Source organism: Teleopsis dalmanni, chromosome 2, assembly GCF_002237135.1.
Source record: "Teleopsis dalmanni isolate 2A chromosome 2, ASM223713v2, whole genome shotgun sequence".
In the NCBI taxonomy this organism is placed as follows: Eukaryota; Metazoa; Arthropoda; class Insecta; order Diptera; family Diopsidae; genus Teleopsis; species Teleopsis dalmanni.
Genome location: NC_051847.1, coordinates 69721129 through 69734997, shown reverse-complemented (window position 1 = coordinate 69734997; position 13869 = coordinate 69721129).

The following is a 13869-nucleotide window of genomic DNA, read 5'->3' as shown; positions in this document are numbered from 1 at the left end:
ACAGAAATTAGCCAATCAAAATTTGTTATTTTCTGAACCAGTAGAGTTATTAAAATTCAATATAGTTCTTGATCTTTCTTTTGAATTTAATTTGAGCACAATCGGCCTACCGAAATGCATCTAAATTTGGACCTAATCATGGTCTATTTTATCGTTTATTTATTTAACTCTAAAACTACGACAGGTAGAATTTTTGGAACATTCTAAATATATGGTGACCAAGAACCATTTCACACCTTCTTCATTCCACAGTCTAAGGTTAGATTTTAAATTTGAGACAAAAAAATTCATTCAAACGTTATCAGGATATTGGGTTTGGAAATATGTGACTGTCAGTGAAAATTGGTCATAAGTCCTTTTAACTTAGTTCTGAAGAATAACTTTTTATTTTGATCTTGTGCTTTTATATTTGATATTAGCTTCATAACATATATCTATATCTATATAAATAAAGCCCTAGATTTATACAAAAATATTGCATAGCTCACTACGAATATAATCTCAAACCTCTTTTATCAAAAAAGTTAAAACACAAAATAAATTATTAAAACTACCCAAAAGATCTTATTTGTTGTACGGCTTTTCTGTGATTGATGACCGAGGTATAATAGACCCGTTCCTCCTCCTTCGCTACTTCACTGTTGTATTAAATACAACTGATTAGAGTCAATCAAAAACTTTAAAAAACATATTGTAAACTTTTATAAAAATTGACCTATTTATAGCATTAATCGTATTATAACTTTAATTATCATTAAGATTAGATAAAGAAAGCTTAATTAACAAGAGTTTTTCGAAAAAGTAAAACGTTTAGCACATTTGAAATTAAATTTGTGCCGATTAAAGTGATAAATTAATTCTATTCTTTGTTGTTTACAAAAAGTGTGGAAAGTGTCTTTAAAAATGATTTTGACTTATATATTTTATTTCTTACTACTCGTAGTTGTTATATTGTCAGCTCGGGTAAGTTACAAAATCTGAACGGATTTTATGTAAATCATAAAATATAAAATATGTTCTTTATAATAATTTATAGCATATGTACCGTGTTCTATGCTGGGAACCTAAATTTGGTCGGGAATTCACTAATGCAGTCTCTCGTGCACAGCAGCAGGGTAAGTGACTTGCAATTTTAACTTATCGAAAGTGCAATACATATTTTTACTTTCATTCATTATAAAAATTATTGAAGTTTTATTAGATGATTTTATAATTATTTTTGATTTAAAATTTTTTTATTTTAATTAAGGGCTCCTCATATGATCAGTTTGCATGGTCAAGCAATCAAAGTAATTAATATGCATTTGAAATTATTCAATGAGATAATTAAGCAAAGCTAATTTATTTGAGTCGGAACTCATGTGTTTTGCCTAGACCTAACTCGCTTGTGTATAAAATGAAGTCAGGAAAAGTTATTTTTTGTTTAATTAATTGAAATAACCAACTTAAAAATTTATTTTGAAAAATAGTGAAACTTCATACATATTTTTAAAACTTTATAGTTAAATCATTTATTTAAAAGTGCAAAAACTACAACAAATAAGTAATATTAATCAATTAATAATTAATATTAATATAAATATTCATAAGAAATCTGACAATATGATGTTATACTACAACAACTATAATATATACTAATCATATTGGTCTTCAATGATAATAGATTATTATAAAATACACACATTAGTAAAAATAAGTTTGTAAAAATAACTAATCAAAAATCAAATAAGTAGTAAAGTTTTAGATTTGGCATATAAAAAAATATTTATTTATATGCTTATTAATTTATAGTGCAGAGAGATCTCTTGAGGCATTTAAAATAGGTCCCTGCTTTCTATGCCGATCACTTTTTCATTGAAAGTAAATCTTTTAAATTGTGTTCAGAGTATAGCAATAAAGAGTTATACTTTGCATAAAAAAATTCTTTTTATTACATTAAGATATATTGAGAAATCGTTGAAAATTATATTACTCACGTTGTGTGAGCGAGCAAAGTCTGCAACATCATAGAGGTCTGTACTACTATAAATAAATCCAGCATACGGATAAGTGATTATCTAAAACGTATGAGTCTATTTTTTATAAATTGTTGTTTTATAAAAACTACTACTAACTGTCAACTATTAGTATAATAGAATAGAATATAATCAAATCACATAGTTTGTGAAGCTTGGCAAGCTATATGCAAAATTTTGCCATCTATGTCAGACCAAAAACTTTTCTTATCGTCCATTTTTTCTATGTTTACATGAGACCATGTTTTTTTATAAATGGATATATTAAGTTAAATACGTTTACATTATCAATATAGGTAGTTTAGTAATTAAGAAATGCAGGAGAGTTTCAGGATTGTCCAATTTCAATTATCTGTCACAAGTAAAGCTAGTAAATACAATATGCGTTTATCATGTCGCATAAATAAATAAAGACAATACAGTCTAATATCAGTGCAGAATCTAATGCATCTGATAACAGAGAGAGAGTTCATTTAGTTATTATAATTACATTCAAGCAACCAAAGAGTCAGTTGTGCATTTAAGAAAGAAAAGCCATACAGTGGAATACTACAAATCATATGTTGGAGCGGGTAGGTTGGGTTAGGTTGCAGTAAAGGGCTTATGCCCAGAGCGTATGTAAGCTTAAATAATCTTCCGTTGTGGTATCACAGGATTAGCATTTATATATACAAGTGCGGAATAGAGGTCAAACGTCTCTACCATTCCTTAAAAATGAACCAACCTGACAATTGTATAAGAACAAAGACTTCAAAGAGTCACATCTTCCTACAATTCTATCTTCAATGATTAAATTGAATGGACAGTATTTTTCCGGGTACCTTAACGTGTAAAAGTATTGCCAAATTTGTGACATGCTATATCCAAAGGTTCTATAACTCTTCCTTCAAGTTGTTTATAAAAGCCCCATATTGTTAACCAAAATTCCGTATTAGAGTTATATTAAGAAACATAAAATGAAACAAAATTCAAAGTAGATTTCAGATAAACAAACTAACAGCAGACAGAAGAGAAGAAACCAAGTTGCTACAAAGAAGTCAGATAATCACACAAAACTAAAAAATTTTGATTATATGTCCACTTAATTTACACTAAACATGAGATCTACTATTAATTGATTTTTTTAAAGCGCAGTGCTGATCACAGATTATCATTCTTAAAAAATATCACACTAAGCAGATGACATTCATAAACAGATTTTTTTGAAATATTTTATATGCCGAGTCATTTCGAATAAAAATCAAAATTTTTAATATTAACCCATTGGTAGCAATTTGTTATCATTAATATATTATTAAAAAATTTTTATTTGATTTTGCGCAATCAATAATACTTCGTTTAATATATTTTTGATAGATTTTATTTATTAAATTTCCACACATGAATACTGAGAGAATAATGATAGATATTTCAACCTTTATATTTCCCATTTGAAGTACTTAAGACGCCGAAGTATATAAAAATTTAATTTTTTTTAATTCGATAAGATAAGATGTTTGCGAATTCAATTCTATTCAAGCACATTTTTGGTTGGCATTTCATACTTTAAATATATATCTCGGAAGTAATTGTACTTTTCCTTTCAACAAGAAAACTTGTAAATTTGTTACAAATGTCACTCGCCAATTGGATATATTACTTCTTCCTACTGTTAACAATTGTTATCATAATGAGAGTAAGGCAAATACAGATTTTCGTTCAATATAGAAAAATTAAAAAATCTTACTTAGGTTCTATGGAAAGCGAGAAGCTTAAAATTTGATGAATTTGATGATGATAACAGTCCAAACGGTAAGTTTAGATAAGAGTGCAAAACACATTAGCTTCAAATCAAAATTAAACTACTAACACTAACTAAAACTACTAACTAAAATGTGAATGAAATAAGTGAATATTTGAATTGTATATAAACAAAATAATTTGTTTATTTTTAAAAAATTGTTTTTATATTCACAAACTTGCACACAGATAAGAAATGCAAATAATTTGATAAAAAAAAATGTGAAGTGAACTAGTTTAAATTGAAAAAATTAATACAAAACAAATTGAATAAATACCATGTTTAACCAAAAAAAAATGTATCAGCCATCATCATTTAAAGTTATACTAATTCAAAGACCCCAATGAAACCGAATTCTCTAGTCACCCAAAAAATTGTTACTTCAGATAACATCACATAAATTCATATAATTATATTGAATATCAAATAACACAGATCAGTGCGTTTTTTAGAGATTTTAGTTATATTTGAAATCTACTCTAATGCTCAAAAAGTATCCGGATTTTGTTGTTTGTTAACTACTCCTTAAGTAATATGTTAGACCTTTTTCAAAAAATTTTTTTTTGTTATGTTGGTACACCCCTTTCTTGACATATAGTACAAATTTGAACGCCATCTGTCAATTAGTTTATTTACAGCAGCTGTTAATGTGAAACTATCTCAAGTGGATTTAACGAATTTTACTATGGAAAATTCTTGTTGTACGTTATTTTTTGACCAAACACATCACCACTGTCATCGCTCAGACACCATATTCGCCAGATCTGGCACCGTGCGACTTTTTCCTTTTCCCGAAACTCAAATTGCCCCTTTGTGGTAAGCGTTTTGAGTCGATTGAATCGGGAAAAGAAAATTCACTGAAGGAACCAAAAACCATACCTTCACGGGCCTACGAAAAGTGTATGGGAGATTGGGTTAAGCGTTGGCATATGTGTATTTCTTCAGAAGGAGCATACTTTGAAGGAGATAAAATAAATTTGGAATAAAATTTAAATTTGTGTAGTTTATTTACAAAATCCGAGTACTTTTTGAGCTGGAGGTACTTAAACTTAGGTACTATCATGTTGAATTGTTAGGAAATAAATAAAACTTTTATTTGTATAATAATAAGTTTTTTTTAATGTGATGCTTTCGTTTTCAAAGTTTATCCTAAAGATATCAGACAGAACTACTTCCAACCAATTTCAACTACTTTTAACAACTATATAAAACTGAAAATTTTCGCATCACATTTTTTAATCTGACAAAATATTGTATAATTTAAACATATACAGAGCTTGAAAAATAAGATCTTTATTTATTAGATCTTCATAAAGTAATCACATTAGCTTCATGCATTTTATTATATATTAAAATTTTTTGCAATTTCCTTATTATTTTGACAAGTAAATTATATGACATAATTCAGTTTAAACATTATCATGAAGATAAACCTAATAAAAATTATAAAATTTATTTAAATCTAAGAATGTTGCCGATCATAAATCGCAGAAAAATAATAAAAAAAAGATGTCAACAATCTCTTGTGGTTCATTGATTCATATCTACGTCAAACATACGTATATCTATTGTAAAAATAGCTTAAGCCGGCGTTCCTCAAATAATTTAAAGGCATTTTATTTAAACTGTTGCAAGTTAAACTGATTTGAGATCAAGAATAAGACAATATGGTATGACCAACAGCCACACCATTCTGCATACCTACTACTGTTACTTTCAGACACAAAACTTTTTTCAGCTGTTCCAGACATCAAGTTACTACTTATGTAAAAAATACTTATATCATGAGTCTAAGCTTGTTGAAAGAGGCTGCTTTGGAGTCTTCTCAAAGTAGTTTGTGGAAAACGTTTATCCCATTGAAAAAATACAGCTAAATTTTTATTCCGACGGCTCTAAGTTTAACAAAAGAGTTAAAGTTTTTGGTGTTTTCTCAAAGAATTTAGGATTGGAGACACACATACAAGTCTCTCTAACACTGTGATATTTATCAAATAGAAGTTTTATTAATCAAGGAAATAGCTATATACATAAGCATGATGTGTCTAAACACATCAAAAATGTATACATAAATATATAACGTTGATAACTTAAGGAAGTTGATATTGCTAATATCAAAGGTTGTTAACGATTGCCTAGTGTATCCTAAAAATAATCACCGTTTTCAGAGTACGCTAACTGTAGAATTTAGTGCACTGGTGAATTAGTTAGACACACTCTCCTTAACCTACTTTATATGTAGGAGAACTGTTGCCATTAGGACATGAATAAGCAAAGGCAGTTTCTAAAAATATCATCATTGTTAGTATGCCTACTACAGACTCCAGGGCACAATGATATTCAAGTAAGTTGCAGCGTGAATAAATAGATCTTGCGCACGGACAGTAGAATTGTTGTCAATAGGATATGAACAAGCAAAGACATATGTTTAACGTTTAAGCTATTGTAGCAGAAATTTGATAAGAAAAAGAGGACATCTCTAACATCATAGACCGTACACCCGGTCGCTCACTATTTGGCAGACACATTTACAAGGTAGGAGTACCTTCTTCTAAGTACTGTAGAAGTTGTAGAGGTGAGATAGAAAAAGAAATAGTAGAACACATATTTTATAGCTAGAAGTAAAGTGAGTTGCTTAAACAATGATAATTTAACTTATCAAAACATACAACTCTAAGGTAAAACACATCCTGCGTCATATAAGCGATTCGAAATAAGTAAAGATAAGTTTCTGCTGCAAATTAGTGTTACTACATTATAAGCTATAGGATTTACAATAGGTTAATTGATCAACTAAACTGACTATCGCAATAAACATACTTAATCTTGAGGAGATCCTTAACCAAAGCTATGTACTGCTGCTCTGACTGAAACAAATATACTATTTTTCACAATCAGAAATTTGTTTAAATGTCCATAATTCTTGAAGTACACAAAATGATTTTTGATTTATGCATCTGTAGTTTTGGTAATTCAAACGGAATTTTCATTAGGTTAAAAATGTACAGTAATTCTAAATAATTCATTCTATAAATGAATCAAAAAACATACTTTAATCGCATTTTGCTTTTTTAAATAAATATGATTTAAAAATATATTTTAAAAATACTTTTTTAAATTAAATTCAAAATTAAGTTTTTAATTAGATTTGAAATGTAATGTAATGTAAAAACTACATGTAATTATAATGTAAAAAGGTGAATATGTAAAATATGTTCAAATTAAAATATTGCAGATTTCACTTGGCCAAATGAATTGAAGTAATATGTAATAACTTTTTTTTGTTGAAGTCTTACGCTGTACTTTTCGAAACAATATTTAAAAGTTATATTTTGACCTTTATCCAAAACCACAATATTTAGAACTCTTACGATGTTCTTGTAGTCACTATTTTCATGTATTAATTTCAATACCTCCAGGGGCCCACTTAATTTTATACTTATTATTGATTTATTGTACTGTTCCATAGTTCCCATTGTAAACATATCTTTTTTTCGAGTCCAGTTGACATCTATTTTCTGCAAGAACATAGTTGCTAACCAAAATGCTTTCGGAATGTCCAAATCGTCCTTATGATCCTCTTCAAAAACAAAGTCAAGATCGTTATTGAGACATACTGTATATTTTGTATATTCAGGTTTTATGTACTCTTTAGTTAGTTTAAATATTGAATAGTGAAAAAACGTATTTGCGATATCCGCAACTGATTTGCTTAAGTTCTTGTTTATACTCATTAGCAGCATAAGCATCACGTCCGCGACTACGTTAAAGTTTTCCATTTCACAACATATATTTCCATAATGTATTCCATGATAGTTCATTAAAAAATCAATCTTTTTAGCTTCTGATTCAATTACAACATCCATAAATTCATAAATGATTTTAAATACAACTGAATGCAAATCATTTTGACATATTTTTACGCCTATCTTGTGCAATATATATTCATCAATTAATTTTTGCATACGATAGGTAGTGCTCCGTAATGCATTTAATGATATGGCATCCAAATTATTGAAAATAAGAAATAGAATCTCAATTGGCAACTGATCAAGCTTTATTCTGCAATTAAATAAATAAAAATTTTAAAAGTTGTTAATTAATAGTGTACGGTATATTAAATTAAAATAATTAAATTATGCAACGAAGCAGTACTATGATTATAATATCGATATACACACAATCTTATTTGATATCATGTGATAAGTTAGACAGATTTCAGAAATGTTGAATACTAATGACATCCCTTAGAAGTGTTAAAAACTTAAAGGACACAACAGCTAAGGTTTGAATATAAGAAAAGTTTAGAAAAGTGTATATTAAGTATACAGAAATACTTAAGTGTTAAAAAATGAAGATATAGGTATTGTTTTTCATCATCCTCCCCATCATCAACATCACACTTTCGACTGTTCTCAAAAATATATATGAAATACGAAGAGAAGACTTGTGACGGCATGACGGCAATAGTGCAATTATATAAATATTTATTTCAATAAAATCGACCGTGCTTTTAACTTGTAAATAGAGGACAGGCATAAAAAATATTAAGATTAGTAAATATTAGATTTACATATTTCAACACGTTATAAAAAGTATTATAACAAAAAAAATTGAAACTGCTAACAAAACATTATTTTCAGTACTAAAATCTCTCAACTTGTATCAGAAAATTATAATCTTTCCATTTACAAGAAAATAAAACGCCTGATACTATGATACAGGTGATACACGGTGAGAGTCAAAAGTAAGGTTCTAATAAATTTGTTGAAGGAAATTCAGTATTTACCATGATAAATTAATGGGTATAATGGAAACATAATATATATGGTTATAGTTTTTTTTCACATTTGTGTAATTTATATATGTTTATATAAATTATATATGTAATTTATATATGTTTATATATACAAGAATTATTTCCAGGACCATTGATGATGGGTATTTGGCAATACTCGAAACAGCTGTATGGTCAGCCAAAAATTCAATTAATTAAAATAATAAAAAAAATTAATTTTTGTTGTTGTATTTCACTACTGTTCGAAAAAACCTCTATATGTTTTTATTAAATAATTTTTTTATAATATATATGTGACTATAACTTCTCTTTAATTAATTAGTTCTTCATAACTAAATTCCATATTATAATTTTTACAATATATATTTCTACATAAATATAAGCAAAACTTTATAGTACACAAGAACAACATTTCAACTAAAAATGCTAAAACATAACTTCTATGATGGCAGCGTCCTTACAGTAATATCTTATATTTAACGCTAAAAAAAGTAATAGTCATGTGACTGCAGCGATCATAATTGACGCTTTTTATCACGTTTTTTTAAAAAACCACATTTCCAGAGAAAATGTTATAATAGTTATAAATGTTATAAAAACACTAAGATAGTTCATATTTATGTCCGAACCCAAATGAGGAGAAGTTAATAATAACAATAATAGCATAGACTCTTTGAATTTTATTATTTTGTGAATGAAGTAGTTCCGGTACAGAGAAAGCATTAACATTATTTTTATTCAATACACCATAACCCACACAATCTCGATTTAATTCTTTCAAATGTTGGGCAGTAATAGATGAAGCACTTTGCGTTGCCCATATTCCCAATACATGTCATGGTACACCTCACAGTGACTCTTTATGTATTCAATAATCGTTCAAAAGTTAATTGTGGGTTTTCACTACCCCAGATGCAACAAATTTGTTTGTTGATATGCTTCTTTAACCATAAAGTGAGCACAACCACAAAAAAAATCATGCTATATATATCACTGATACATATTGTCACTGCTGTTGCAGCAAATATTCAGAATTATAACACGTTCAGCGGTTGTTAAAAATTCAAGATTATAAAACGGCAAACCTAAACACGTTATGCTTCGATTTACAATTTTGTTTAACATATGTTACTGTTACCGTATTCTTCTTCTAGGTGCCTTGTCCGCTTCGAACGTTGGCTAACATGATTGCTATTTTGATTTTATCTACAGCTTCTTGAAAAAGTGATCTTGTACTTTTATTAAACCATTGACGTAAATTCTTCAGCCATGATATCTTTCGTCTCCCAGGGCCACGTCTACCTTCAATTCTGTCTTCAATGATTAATTTTAGTAGTCCGCACTTTTCCGGATACCTCAGAATATGACCAAAAAACTCCAACTTTCGGCGTTTTACTGTCTCTAATATTTCTGTCTCTTTGTTGACACGCCGAAGTACCACTGTATTTGTAACTTTTTCTGTCCAGCTTATTTTGAGCATACGTCGGTAGCACCACATTTCAAAAGCCTCGAGTTTATTAATCGATGCGACAGACAGCGTCCAGGCCTCTGTCCCGTAGAGGAGTATAGAGAATATATAGCACCGCAGCATTCTTATTCTAAGCGGTAATGACGTACCTCAAATTGTTTATAAGTACCCCGTTAAACATAACTCCATCTGTCGCACCTTGTAGTGCTTCTTTGAAAAAAGTCTGCGAGTATATATTGAACAGTAATGGTGACAAAATGCACCCTTGGCGAACCCCGCGCTTTATTTCTACTTCTTGCGTTAAGTAACCATCAATGCAAACATTTGCGTACTGCTTCCAGTATAAGTTTGCTATTATTCGGATATCCTTTTCATCTAATCGGAAATGCTTCAGAATTTCTATGAGTTTGCCATGTTCCACATTGTCGAAAGCTTTTTCGAAATCAACGAAACATAATAAGACATCTCTGTTATAGTCACGGCAACCAAATTACCGTATTACCAAATTAAAATTGCGAAATAGATAATTTATCATTTTTACAGAACTTTTCTTCAGAATTTTTCGCTACTATTCTATTCGAAATAGTTATTTTATTTTTATCCTTAATATATCCATACATTTGAGTTAAGTTGCATTCTGTTTAAGTGGCAAAACACTTAAGAGAGAGAAGCAACAATACAAGAGCATAAACTATGAACAATAAAATGAAAACGAATTTCTAACAATAACGATGTTGTCTTGTGCGCTACAACGGTTTGTTTTTATACATAAAATGCATTTAAGTGTATAATACGAAGCAATGAGTTATCAGTAACAGGTGAATTGTTGTTATTTGTTGTTATGTTGTAAATTTTTTCAAATTATAATTGAATTACAATATTACTATTTGTGTGAAGAGTGCACGAATAAGAATGCAAGTCGATTTAGTAATGAGAACATTTTCATTTATTTACTTACTTCAGTAAATAATATTTAAAAAATTTATGTCTCTAGCTTTGGTTTAATACATACATTTTCACGTGTTTCATATATTTGGAAGTGAACTTTGCATTATTCATATCGTACGTATTTATTTATTAATGTTGATGAAAAGTTTAAGTAGTTTGAAATGTTATTTATTTTATTTTTGATAAGATTACTTTTATAAGAAATGACTTTAAATAACGTAAACAAAGTAGTCTATTGCAAAAAATAATGTAAATATGTGTTGTTTGTTATTATTACTATAAACACCATATTAAACTTGACAAACTCATAATTTAAATAGTAATTTTATTTAGTTTTATTTGTTTAATTTTTATATTAATTCCGATAAGAACCCAGGTGACCCAAAGCATAGGAAAAGAAAACATTATGTGGCTTGGCTTATCAACACACGCTACCAGTGGCAAACGTGACAGATTCTTCTCAAACCTAACCATTCAATACGAATGGTAAATGAACAGTTCTAGACGTTAAGTAAACTTAAGTGAGCCTCGATGTGAGTCACGAGAGCGTTTGTGCAAAAGCTTTTCCGCATTAAGCTTTTTTCTAAGTAAGATAAGATAGAACCTGGAAAGTGGTATCGGTTTAGTTAACCGAAAATCGTTAAATCATTTTTTTTCAGTATCTTTAATCTTTATTAACATAAAACTGTTTGCGGAGAAGTATTTACAGTTAAATATTTTTTTATTTTACATTTGTGATCTTGGAAAAAAATCATTAAAGAAAATTCTAAAATGTTTATAAGCGATTTGATTTATTTGACATTTCTATTTGTTATACTTTTTGTTGTAAGTAATCGAGAATAACTTTAATATCTCATTTATAACAAAGCAGCTGTTTGAATTTTGATTTTATAGATAATTTACAAAGCATTCAAGATGCAAAATACTATGGACTCAGAGAACGAACAAACTACGCGGACAGGTCAGTAACGTAGAACGTAATAAATTGCAACACTTCGTTTACTGAGATAATAATGTTTTATATATTTTAATTTAATTAAAATTCAGATAAAAGTTCTAAAAGCTTATAACAGCTTACCTTAAATATTAAATAATTTGCAATATTTAACTTGGGTTTAGGAGAGGGTATTCCCTGCTGAAAAGTTCAATCACATTTCTTAAATCAGTTTCACTTCTGTAAACAGTATTGTATGAGCAGGTCATTGCAACAGTGTGTCATAAGAAATACAAAGTAAATTAACTAATAATAATATAATATATATATAAAATAATATATATTAAAATAATATATGGTACATGTAAAGAAATTTAATTGTGATTTATATAAAAAATATTGTATTTGGCAAAAAAATTATAGTTATATCAACACAACGACATAGATACGTAAATAAATATCATTACCAAATATTTTTTTTCAATTCCGTGCATATATTTACATATATATATATAAATATTGCAGTGAAATATTTTAATCTTTTCAAAATATTTTAATCAATTTAAATAAACAACCTGTTTAAAAATAAAACGTTAAAAGTGATAAAAACCATAAATTGAAGTAGTTGAATAAAAATCAAATCAGTTTTAATACGGATAATATATATAAAGAATTGGTATTATTAATAGTTTATAAATTTAATCATTTAATAACAAAAAAAATATAGTGTAATAGATAAAAGCCAATATCAACAAAATTTCGTTATAAAGTGTGTGTTATTTTCTTGAATTTCTATAAGTTTTTTTTTCAAAATACCTACTCCTGTGTATATATATATAATTATATGTATAATTAACTATATATATAAATATATATAATTTTTGTAAATTTGTGAGTTTAATTTTTATCTTCAGTTTCAAATCCAGCCAAAGGTGTAATGTGTAGATAAATTGATTCTTGACAAATAAATTTTACTATTTGTTATAATATATATATATATATATATCATATATATGTAATAGTTATAATATAATATAACTATAACTATATTAAACATTATTATTAAATTGCGCGATTTTGCACTTCCAGATTTATTGTGTGCTCTCCATGTATTTAGAAAATTTCTCCAAGTCCAATAACAATGTATGAACTAATCTTAACTAATTTTTAAAAATTTTTTAAAGATATTGACTATAACTGAATTAATATGAGGAAGTATAAACATGAATTAGTTTCATGATTTTCAGTTATTAGAAATTATAGTTTTCAATAAATAAAATTTTGTGAAATAAACTATATTGTTCTGATTGATATTTTTCCGATTGTTTTTACAACTCATATACAATATAATATTTCTATTGAGAACGTCTGTTATTCGAAATACTGTTTTTACACTTAAGTGACGTCATTTAGAAAATTCCATAAAAAATTCTTATATTATTTATTTAGCGTTTTAAGTAGATACGTCAATACTTAGTGCATTTATTTTTCAGGAGTTATGTGTTTGTGGTTGTTTGGAAATGATAAATATCTTTTAATTAATTAAATATTTATATTAATCTAATAAATATCTATTAATAGAAAATTGGGTATCTCTTGACTAAAATTTCTTGCTGATTATTATTTGAATAAAACAAAATTTAATTAATTTTAGATTTCTTAAACTGTTACTTTTTTAATATTATTTAATCCATCTTATTATATTATAGTTTTATAATATTGTACTATATAATAATTTATATTTACAATTGTCAATCAGTAGAGCTATTCGTTTCGGTAATAGTGAAGAAGTTACATTAAGAGTTATATTTTTTAATATTATTTACTCCAGCTTATTTTATGTTTTTATGTTAGTCATCATATATTTTAGCGTATAGTGCTAATATGCCACTGCATAATATGAATCAATTATAGCATTAATAAGCTTAA